Source organism: Ovis aries, chromosome 5 (assembly GCF_016772045.2).
Source record: "Ovis aries strain OAR_USU_Benz2616 breed Rambouillet chromosome 5, ARS-UI_Ramb_v3.0, whole genome shotgun sequence".
In the NCBI taxonomy this organism is placed as follows: Eukaryota; Metazoa; Chordata; class Mammalia; order Artiodactyla; family Bovidae; genus Ovis; species Ovis aries.
The window spans coordinates 11,676,215-11,687,649 of record NC_056058.1 but is presented as its reverse complement, the minus strand read 5'-3'; the positions used below and the strand labels follow the sequence as shown (position 1 = coordinate 11,687,649).

Here is an 11,435-nt window from a genome sequence, read left to right as displayed (position 1 = left end):
TGCAAAGAGACAGGAAAAGAACAGAATGGGAAAGACTAGAGATCTCTTCAAGAAAATTAGAGATACCAAGGAAACATTTCATGCAAAGATGGGCTTGATAAAGGACAGAAGTGGTATGGACCGAACAGAAGCAGAAGATATTAAGAAGAGGTGGCAAGAATACACAGAAGAACTGTACAGAAAAGATCTTCATGACCCAGATAATCACGATGGTGTGATCACTAATCTAGAGCCAGACATCTTGGAAAGTGAAGTCAAGTGGACCTTAGAAAGCATCACTATGAACAAAGCTAGTGGAGGTGATGGAATTCCAGTAGACCTATTTCAAATCCTGAAAGATGATGCTGTGAAAGTGCTGCACTCGATATGCCAGCAAATTTGGAAAACTCAGCAGGGCCACAGGACTGGAAAAGGTGAGTTTTCATTCCAACCCCCAAAAAAGGCAATGCCAAAGAATGCTCAAACTACTACACAACTGCACTCATCTCACTAGTAGAGTAATGCTCAAAAGTCCCAAGCCAGGCTTCAGCAACACATGAACCATGATTTTCCAGATGTTCAAGCTGGTTTTAGATAAGGCAGAGGAACCAGAGATCACATTGCCAACATCTGCTGGATCATGGAAAAAGCAAGAGAGTTCCAGAAAAACATCTATTTCTGCTTTATTGACTATGCCAAAGCCTTTGACTGTGTGGATCACAATCAACTGTGGAAAATTCTGAAAGAGATGGGAATATCAGACCACCTGACCTGCCTCTTAAGAAATCTGTATGCAGGTCAGGAAGCAACAGTTAGAACTGGACATGGAACAACAGACTGCTTCCAAATAGGAGAAGGAGTACATCAAGGCTGTATATTGTCACCCTGCTTATTTAACTTCTATGCAGAGTACATCATGAGAAACGCTGGGCTGGAAGAAGCACAAGCTGGAATCAAGATTGCGGGAAGAAATATCAATAACCTCAGATGTGCAGATGACACCACCCTTATGGCAGAAAGTGAAGAGGAACGAAAAAGCCTCTTGATGAAAGTGAAAGAGGACAGTGAAAAAGTTGGCTTAAAGCTCAACATTCAGAAAATGAAGATCATGGCATCTGGTCCCATCACTTCATGGCAAATAGATGGGAAAACAGTGGAAACAGTGTCAGACTTTATTTTTCGGGGCTCCAAAATCACTGCAAATGGTGATTGCAGCCATGAAATTAAAAGACGCTTACTCCTTGGAAGGAAAGTTAGAACCAACCTAGACAGCATATTCAAAAGCAGAGACATTATTTTGCCAACAAAGGTCTGTCTAGTCAAGGCTATTGTTTTTCCAGTAGTCATGTATGGATGTGAGAGTTGGACTGTGAAGAAAGCGGAGTGCTGAAGAATTGATACTTCTGAACTGTGGTGTTGGAAAGGACTCTTGAGAGTCCTTGGACTGCAAGGAGATCCAACCAGTCCATTCTAAAGGAGATCAGTCCTGGGTGTTCTTTGGAAGGACTGATGCTAAAGCTGAAACTCCAATACTTTGGCCACCTCATGCGAAGAGTTGACTCATTGGAAAAGACTCTGATGCTGGGAGGGATTGGGGGCAGGAGGAGAAGGGGACGATGAGATGACTTGATGGCATCACCTACTCGATGGATGTAAGTCTGAGTGAACTCTGGGAGATGGTGATGGACAGGGAGGCCTGGCGTGCTGCAATTCATGGGGTCGCAAAGAGTAGGACACAAATCAGCAACTGAACTGTGCTGGGTATTTGTTGCTGTGAGAGCTTTGCTCTAGTTCTTACAAGAGAGGGGGCTGTTCTCTAGTTTCAATGTTCTGGCTTCTCATTGTGGTGGCTTCTCTTGTTGCTGAGCATAGGCTCTATGGTGAGAAGGCTTCAATCGTCGTGACATGTAGGCACCAACAGTTGCAGCTCCTGGTCTCTAGAGTTGTGCCACGTGGGCTTAGTTGCTCTGCAGTGTGTGGGGTCTTCCCTGATCAGGGGTCAAACCCCTGTCTCCTACATCGACAAGTGGCTTCTTCACCACTGAACCACGAGGGGAGCCCGAGTTTATTTTTTTAACCAGTCTATCTGGAGGACATCCAAGAGGTAAGATAAGTAGTTCAAAGGAATTATAAGTAAGATGACAAGTTTTTGACATTGGTATATTTAACCTCCCACTTTCATCCAGTTTACCTTAAGCTTTCATCATTTCTGGCGCTGATCTCCTAAATCGCAGGGACCCACCTGAGCATGAATGATCCCCTTCAGAAATCTGGCACGTGTTCTATAATTCTCTACCATTTTTTTTTGGTAGTGAGTGGGCCTGGAGTGGGGTGAGTTCGGCTTTTTGATTTTCCCATTCCTTGTTCCAGATTTCATTCTTAGAGAATTCAAGTCTTGTCCTGATCTCCTACTGGTGAGAACTCTGGGCAAGGAGGTTGAGACCCACTGGTCTACTTTTCTATCCATTCTTTGAAAACCTCCAAGTGAAACATTACAAAATATTTTAAACCGTGAAAATAGCACAGTGAGCAGTAAAATAAACAGCCATGCCACCACCTTCCAGAATTAATGCAAACCTTTTGCCTTATTGGCTTCAGACACCTTTTAAAAATTGTGTCGAAGGCAGACATCATTACAGATCATGCTAGATTCTCAGAAGAAAACTGCCCAGACAGAAGCCGGAAGCTACGAGCTTTCAGAGCGAGCAGGGTCTCAGTGCAGTTTCAGGAAAACATACGTGTGTTAGAGCATGCGGATATATGAACCTGCCTTTTCAACTATAAATTGTAGGGAATCTAAATATAGATGAAATGAATCAGAGAGAAAAACAAATATCAGACATTAATGCATATATATGGAATCTGGAAAAATACCACCAATGAACCTTGTGCAGGGCAAGGATAGAGCCACAGATGAAGAGAAGGGACTTGTGGACACAGCAGAGGAAGGAGAGGGTGGGACACATTGAAAGAGTAGCATTGAAACTGTGTGTGAGTGTGTGTGTGTGTCAGTCTCTCAGTCATGTCTGACTCTTTGTGACCCCACAGACTGTAGCCTGCCAGGCTCTGCTGTCCATGCAATTATACAGGCAAGAATACTGGAGTGAATAAAAATTGGGGCAAAGAGCTAAACAGACATTTCTCCAAAGAAGACATACAGATGGCTAACAAACACATGAAGAGATGCTTACCATCACTCATTATCAGAGAAATGCAAATCAAAACCACAATGAGGCACCATCTCACGCCAGTCAGAATGGCTGCTATCAAAAAGTCTACAAACAATAAATGCTGGAGAGGGTGCGGAGAAAAGGGAACCCTATTACACTGTTGGTGGGAATGCCAACTAGTATAGCCACTATGGAGAACAGTGTGGAGATTCCTTAAAGATCTGGAAATAGAACCGCCTTATGACCTAGCAATCCCACTGCTGGGCATACACACCAGAATTGAAAGAGACACATGTACGCCAATGTTCATCACAGCACTGTTTACAATAGCCAGGACATGGAAGCAACCTAGGCGTCCATCAGCAGACGAATGGATAAGAAAGCTGTGGTGCATGTACACAATGGAATATTACTCAGCTATTAAAAAAGAACATATTTGAAGCAGTTCTAATGAGGTGGATGAAACTGTAGTCTATTTTACAGAGTGAAGTAAGTCAGAAAGAAAAACATCAATACAGTGTATTAAAGCATATATATGGAATTTATAAAGATGGTAACAATGACCCTGTATGTGAGACAGCAAAAGAGACACAGGTGTATAGAACAGACTTTTGGACTCTATGGGAGAAGGCGAGGATGGGATGATTTGAGAGAATAGCACTGAAACATATATATTACCATGTGTGAAATAGAACGCCAGTCCAGGTTCAATGCATGAGGTAGGATGTTCAAGGTCAGTGCACTAGGATGACCCTGAGGGATGGGATGGGGAGGGAGGTGGGAGAGGTTTCAGGATGGGGGACACATGTACACCCATGGCTAACTCATGTCAATGTATGGCAACAACCAATATTGTAATTAGCTTCCAATTAAAATAAATTAAAAAAAAAAAAAGAATACTGGAGTGGGTTGCCATTTCCTCCTCCAGGAGATCTTCCCGACCCAGGGATTGAACCCAGGTCTCCCCCATTGCAGGCAGAGTCACCAGGGAAGTCCTGAAGCATTCATTACCATATGTAAAATAAGTAGCCAGAAGAACGCTGCTGTATAACACAGGGAGCTCAGCTCAGTGCTATGTGATGACTTAGAGGGATGGGATGGGGGTTTGTGTCTATGAGGCTCAAGAGAGAGGGGATATATGTATATGTATGGCTGACTGGGGTTTCCCCGGTGGCTCAGCAGTAAAGAATCTGCCTTCAATGCAGAAGACACAGAAGACACTGGTTTGATCCCTGGGTTGTGAAGATTCCTTGGAGGTGGGCCTGGCAACCCACTCCAGTATTCTTGCCTGGTGAATCCCATGGATAGAGGAGCCTGGTGGGCTACAGTCCATGGGGTCACAAAGAGTCAGACACTACTGAAGCGGCTGAGCACACATCCATGGCTGATTCACTTTGCTATACAGCAGAATCTAACACAATATTGTAAAGCAATTATTCTCCATTAAAAAAATCATTAAAAATATAGGTCAAATATTTCTGATGAAAATCTGGCACCCAAATTGAGATGTGCTCTAACCATAAAACATACACCAGATTTTGAACTCTTTCTATGAAAAAATAATATAAAATAGCTCACTAATAATTTTTATATTGGTTTCATGTTGAGACAACATTTTGTGTATGTTGGGTTAAATAAGATTATATTAAAATAGAAAATTTTAAAGATAAGTCATACACATACACAGGAAGTCCTCTTTCTTATTATTTTCCTCCTGCCCTTCCCAGAGAATACTTGGTGGGCATTCACCATGCTTAGTTTAACACTGTTGTTACTTATGGATGTGTCTCCATAAATACTCTAGGAAACAGAATTAGACGTACCCAAATACCCATTGATGTGAGAATGTATGTTAAAATCAATGGGCCGGGGTTAAAATCAATGGGCCAGGACTCCCCTAGTGGCCCAATGGGTAAGACTCCACCCTTCCAATACATGGGGCTCAGGTTTGATTCCTGATCAGGGAACTAAATCCCACATGCTTCATGCAAGTTTGCATGCTGCAGCTAAAAATATCCTCCGTGCTGCAACTAAGACCCAGTGCAGCCAAATGAAAATTTTAAACACTGTAAAAAAAATGAAGGAAATATGAAACAATACTTGAATTTGAATTAGATCATGTTTTCTGGTAGGTTTGGTGGTGATGGTGGTGTGGTTTAGTCGTTATGTCATGTCCAACTCTTGAAACCCCAAGAACTGTAGTCCACCAGACTCCTCTGTCCATGGGATTTCCCAGGCAAGAATACTGAAGTGGGTTGCCATTTCCTTCTCCAGGGAAACTTCCCTGGAAGTTTCAACCCAGGGATGGAACCCATGTCTCCTGTATGGCAGGCATTCTTTACTGCTGAGCCACCAAGGAAGCCCCCTGGTAGGTTTAAGCCCTTCATCGTCACTCTTTGTACTTTTCCAGATGCTTGAAATCTGACATTATAAAACATCATAAAAGTAAACAATTGTTCATGTTAAGGGGTATTTATATATTTTCATAACTGTGACCATACTCTAGCTGTGTATAAATTGCTTTTCTCCTTTAATATTTTTTAAGGTTAGCTTTATACATGTAGAACTAAGTTAAATGTTTTTATTTTGAACATTAAAAAGTTAATATGATGAACTTTCAAAAAATAAAGTACGATGAAGTAACATTAAAATAGAATTGCAATAACATGGCATGTCATAGCCATGCCATCACTTATTTAAATGATTTCCTCCCTTTATTTCATTATACTAAGAGGATTCCCAGTGGGAATTTGTGCACATCCTTCCTTTCTCAGCCTTGAGACATTATTCTTGGGATGTCCTCCTTCCTCTGTCTCTCCTTTTTCACTCTGTCTCACTCTCAAGTTCCCTTCTAGGCATTAGGCCAAGGGAGAAAAGCAAAGTGAACACAAGAATCGAGATGTATTCAGCTTTTGTTATAAGAACTCAGTTTCTTGAGAGATCAACCTATTTGTTTAGAGGAAGTTTCTCTAATACTTACTGGAAGCAGTTCAGCCAATAATTGAAAAAAGAATTAAAATATCATCCTTTAGTAATTCATGGTGAGTTAATGGATCCAGGCGAAAAGTGTTATAAGAAGACAAACAGACATGTGCTTCCTCATGAAAATATTTAAGGATGTTTGCCAAAAATTGAACCTAAATTTAATCAAGATTATAGACTAGAGGTAGGCACATTTCTTTCAAGAGAGAGCCAAATAGTAAGTTTTAGGTTTTGTGGGCCATATGGTCTTTGACATGAGTATTGTCAACTCAGATGTAACAAGGAAGCTGCCAAGGACAGTAAATAAACGAATGACTGTGTTCCAATAAGCCTTTATTTACTGTTACTCGATGGACGTGAGTTTGAGTGAACTCTGGGAGATGGTGATGGACAGGGAGGCCTGGCGTGCTGCGATTCATGGGGTCGCAAAGAGTCGGACACGACTGAGCGACTGAACTGAACTGAGCTGAAAATAAATAAAATGAGACTTCCTGGGTAGCTCAACAGGTATAAAGAATCCGCCTGCAATGCAGGAGACCCTGGTTCCGTTCCTGAGTCTGGAAGCTCCTCTGGAGAAGGGATAGGCTACCCACTTCAGTATCCTTGGTCTTCCCTGGTGGCTCAGCTGGTAAAGAATCCACCAGCAGTGCAGGAGACCTGGGTTCAATCCTTGGGTTGAGAAGATCCCCTGGAAAAGGGAACAGCTACCCACTCCACTATTCTGGCCTGGAGAATTCCATGGACTATATAGTCCACAGGGTCACAAAGAGTCGGACACCACTGAGTGACTTTCACTTTCAAACAGCAAGCAGAATTTCATCCACAGACTGTATTTTCCCAAACTGAGTTCTAGAGTACATACAGTCTTTTAAAAAATATTTATTTGGCTGTGCTGGGTCTTTGTTGGGGCATGTGGGATCTTTGATTTTGTTGTGGCATGCAGGATCTTTTGTTCTTTAGTGTAGCTTGTGAACTCTTAGGTGCAGCAGGATCTAGTTCCCTGACCAGGAATCGAACCTGGGCCCCCTGTAGTGAGAGCACAGAGTGTTAGCCACTGGACCATCATGGAGATCCCTAGAATGCAGTCCTAATTTTATACTGGAATGATTTGCTTAGAGGCATCTTAAGGGAGAAAACAACATTCCATGACTGTTCTTCCAAGTAAGTACCCCTACTTGACAAACAATAGGTGGACTATAAAAACTTAGGACATTTTTGCAGAAATGTAAAATGAGAAAAGGGGAGAGGAGGAAGCAGGAAAAAAGACCTGTAATTGATTTGGTTTCAAAACAGACACACGGGGCTTCCCTGGTAGTCCAGTATTTAAGAATCCACTTGCCAATACCGGGGACACGGGTTCAATCCCTGCTCTGGGAAGATCCCACATCTGGGAAGTTCCCTCAGAGCAACTAAGACTGTGTGCCGCAACTACTAAAGCCCGAGCACCCTAGAGCCTGTGCCCCGCGACAAGAGAAGCCACTCAGTAAGAAGCCTGCACACCACAATGAAGAGTAGCCACAGCTTGACACAACTAGGGAAAGCTCTCGAGCAGCAATAAGATCCCAGTGCAGCCACAAATAAATAAATCTTACAGGAAAAAACCCCACAGACACAAAATTAAGGAAGTTTCTCTGAAGTTTTGTTTTCTTGTCTCCATCTTTTTATCAGCTCCACTGACAGCATGAAACCTGGAAACCTCTCCAGTACCTCTGAATTCCTCCCTCTGGAACTATCAGGGGATCCAGAATTGCAGCCCCTCCTTTTCTGCCTGTTCCTGTCCGTGTACTTGGTCACTGTGCTGGGTAACCTTCTCATCATCCTGGCCATCACCTCCACACCCCCATGTACTTCTTCCTCTCCAACCTGTCCTTTGTAGACATCTGTTTCACCTCCACAACCGTACCTGAGATGCTGGTGAACATCCAGACCCAGAGCAAATCCATCAGTTACACAGTTACAAATCTGCTTTGTCCAGATGTTTGCTGGACTGGAAAATGGAGTGCTGGTGATGATGGCCTATGATCGATTTGTGACCATCTGTCACCCACTGAGGTACAAGGCCATCATGAACCCCAAGCTCTGTGGGCTGCTGGCTTTGGTCTCTTTCTCTATTAGTGTTCTCGACACCCTGCTCCACACTCCGATGGCCCTGCAGCTGTCCTTTTGCACAGACCTGAAAATTCCCCACTTTTTCTGTGAACTAGCTCATATGCTCAAACTCTCCTGTTCAACATCCTCGTCAATAACATACTTGGGTATTTAGTGGGATCAGCCTGTTGGGTGTTATTCGTCTCTCTGGGATAACTGTCTCTAATTGTCGCTTATACTCAAATTGTCTCTTCTGGTGGAAAATATAAGGCATTTTCTATTAATTGTGAGTCACAATTAATAGTTGTTTCCTTGTTTTACAAGACAGGCTTTGGGGTATACCTTAGTTGTGTAGCTACTCATTCCTCCAGGAAGAATGCAGTATATCTGTGGTGTACACTATGGTCACTCCTATGATGAACCCCTTTGTCTGTAGGAACAAGGACATGATGGGGGCTTTGAAGAAATTCATCTCTAGAATATCATTGTTCCATTGATGTTCAGTTGCTTTGTACTTATATTCCTAGAATATAGCACTTCCCTGGTGGCTTAGATGGTACAGAATCTGCCTGCAGTGAAGGAGATCCAGGTTCAATCCCTGGGTCAGGAAGATTCCCTGGAGAAGAAAATGGCAACCCACTTCAGTATTCTTGCCTGGAGAATCCCATGGACAGAGGAGCCAGGTGGACTACAATCCATGGGGCTGTAAAGAGTTCCAGGGGTGCAAAGAGTTGGACACAACTGACTGACTTTCACTTCCTAAAATATAAAAGGGAGAGATAAATAATAAGTCCAGAAAGTCTGACCAACTTCTTGAAATACTTAATACCAAAGAGATCAAATGGTTAAGGATGAGAATTTTTTTTAATTAAAAAACTAGGGTTTCCCTTTTTTAAATTTCATTTTACTTTATTTTAAAGTATTTATTTATTTGGCCACTCCAGGTCTTAGTTGCAGCGTGTGGGATCTAGTTCCTTGACCAGGGATAGAACCCAGGTCCCCTGCATTGGGAGTGCAGAGTCTTAGCCACTGGACCAGGAAAGTTCTCATTTTTATATTTTTTGGGGGTAAGAATTTTGGAATCAGACCACCTTAATTTGAATCCTACTTCTACTAAACAATAGCTCTGTGACTTTTGATAGTTTACTTGAACTTTCTAAGCTCAGCTTCCTCATCTACAAAATTGGCATAATGATATTATCATATTTACTTTTGGAAGATTTTAATTACTTCAACTTTGTCAGTGAGAATGCCGGCCTTCATCAATAACAAGGTAAAAGTCTTGACTCCAATAGGGTCAAATGAAAAAAACAATTATCATCTTTTCTAACAGTGACTTCAAAGGTCTGGTAGGTCTAGGCACAAAAGCACAGGACTCCATTTCATTCTTCTTGCCTTCCTCTTAAGACTGGTCCCCTGATGCTCACCAATGGCTATAGCTGGGCAAAGGCATTTCAGACACAACATGTGTGCGTGCTCAGTTGCTCCATCTTTGTGACCCTGTGGACTGTAGCCCACCAGGCTCTTCTTTGCATGGGATTCCCAGGCAAGAATGCTGGAGTGGGTTGTCATTCCCTTCTCCAGGGGATCTTCCTGACCCAGGGATCAAACCCACATCTCCTGCATCCATTGCATCTCCTACATTGCAGGCAGATTCTTTACTGCTGAGCCACCAGGGAAGCACTTTCAGATACAATCAGTTCAGTTCAGTTCAGTTGCTCAGTCATGTCCAACTCTTTGCAACACCATGGACTGCAACACTCCAGGCCTCCCTGTTCATTACCAACTCCTGGAGTTTACTCAAACTCATGTCCATTAAGTCATTGATGCCATCCAACCATCTCTTGCTCTGTCGTCCCCTTCTCCTCCCACTTTCAATCTTTCCCAGTGTCAGGGTCTTTTCAAATGAGTCAGCTCTTCGAATCAGGTGGCCAAAGTACTGGTTTCAACTTCAGCATCAGTTCTTCCAGTGAATATTCAGGAATGATTTCCTTTAGAATGGACTGGTTGGATCTCCTTGCTGTCCAAGGCACTCTCGAGTCTTCTCCAACACCGCAGTTCAAAAGCATCAATTCTTCAGTGCTCAGCTTTCTTTATAGCCCAACTCTCACATCCGTATATGACTACTGGAAAAAACATAGCTTTGACTAGACAGACCGTTGTTGGCAAAGTAATGGCTCTGCTTTTTAATAAGCTGTCTAGGTTGGTCATAACATTTCTTCCAAGGAGAAATTGTCTTTTAATTTCATGGCTGCAGTCACCATCTGCAGTGATTTTGGACCCCCCCAAAATTAAATCTGTCACTGTTTCCACTGTTTCCCCATCTATTTCCCATGAAGTGATGGGGCCAGATGCCATGATCTTAGTTTTCTGAATATTGAGTTTTAAGCCTACCTTTTCACTCTCCTCTTTCACTTTCATCAAGAGGCTCTTTAGTTCTTCTTTGCTTTCTGCCATAAGGGTCGTGTCATCCGCATATCTGAGGTTATCGATATTTTTCCCGGCAATCTTGATTCCAGCTTGTGCTTCCTCCTGCCCAGCGTTTGTCATGATGTACTCTGCATATAAGTTAAATAAGCAGGGTGACAATACAGTCTCTACACACTCCTTACCTGATTTAGAACCAGTCTACAGTTCCATGTCCAGTTCTAACTGTTGCTTCTTGGCCTGCATACAGATTTAATATTGTCAGACACAGTAACTAGAAATAAAACTCTCTCCCTCTCCTTTGGTCTTTTTGCAGTGCAAAAAGAATCTTGCCCAGGAGATGCTCCAAAGACATTGTTTTTATTATCAGCCTGAATTGGGACATGTTTTGCATTAGTTTCCTATTTTCACTGTAATGGACTTCCCTGGTGGCTTAGTTGATAAAGAATCTGCCTACAATGCAGAAGATCTGGGTTCAGTCCCTGGGTTGGGAAGATCCCCTGGAGAAGGAAATGGCAACCCACTCCAGGATTCTTGCCTGAAGAATTCTGTGGACAGAGGAGCCTGATGGGCTCCAGTCCATGGGGTCGCAGAGTCAGACATAACTGAGCAACTTTCACTTACTCACTGTCATTGTAACACATATCACAAGTTTAGTATCTTAAAACAACACAAATGTTTTCTTTTGCAGTCTTGGAAGGCAAAAGCCTGAAATCAGCTATACTGGGCAAAAGTCAAAGTGTTGGGCTCCTTCTGAAAGTTCTGAGAAAAGAATGAAATGCAGAATTT

At 42.6% G+C, this 11,435-nt stretch overlaps 1 pseudogene; it reads left to right on the top strand.

Annotated features, from left to right (window-relative positions):
- Window positions 1-7,812: 7,812 nt before the first annotated feature.
- LOC105610480 (olfactory receptor 7G3-like) lies at window positions 7,813-8,716 on the top strand (annotated as a pseudogene).
- The last annotated feature ends 2,719 nt before the right edge of the window (window positions 8,717-11,435 follow it).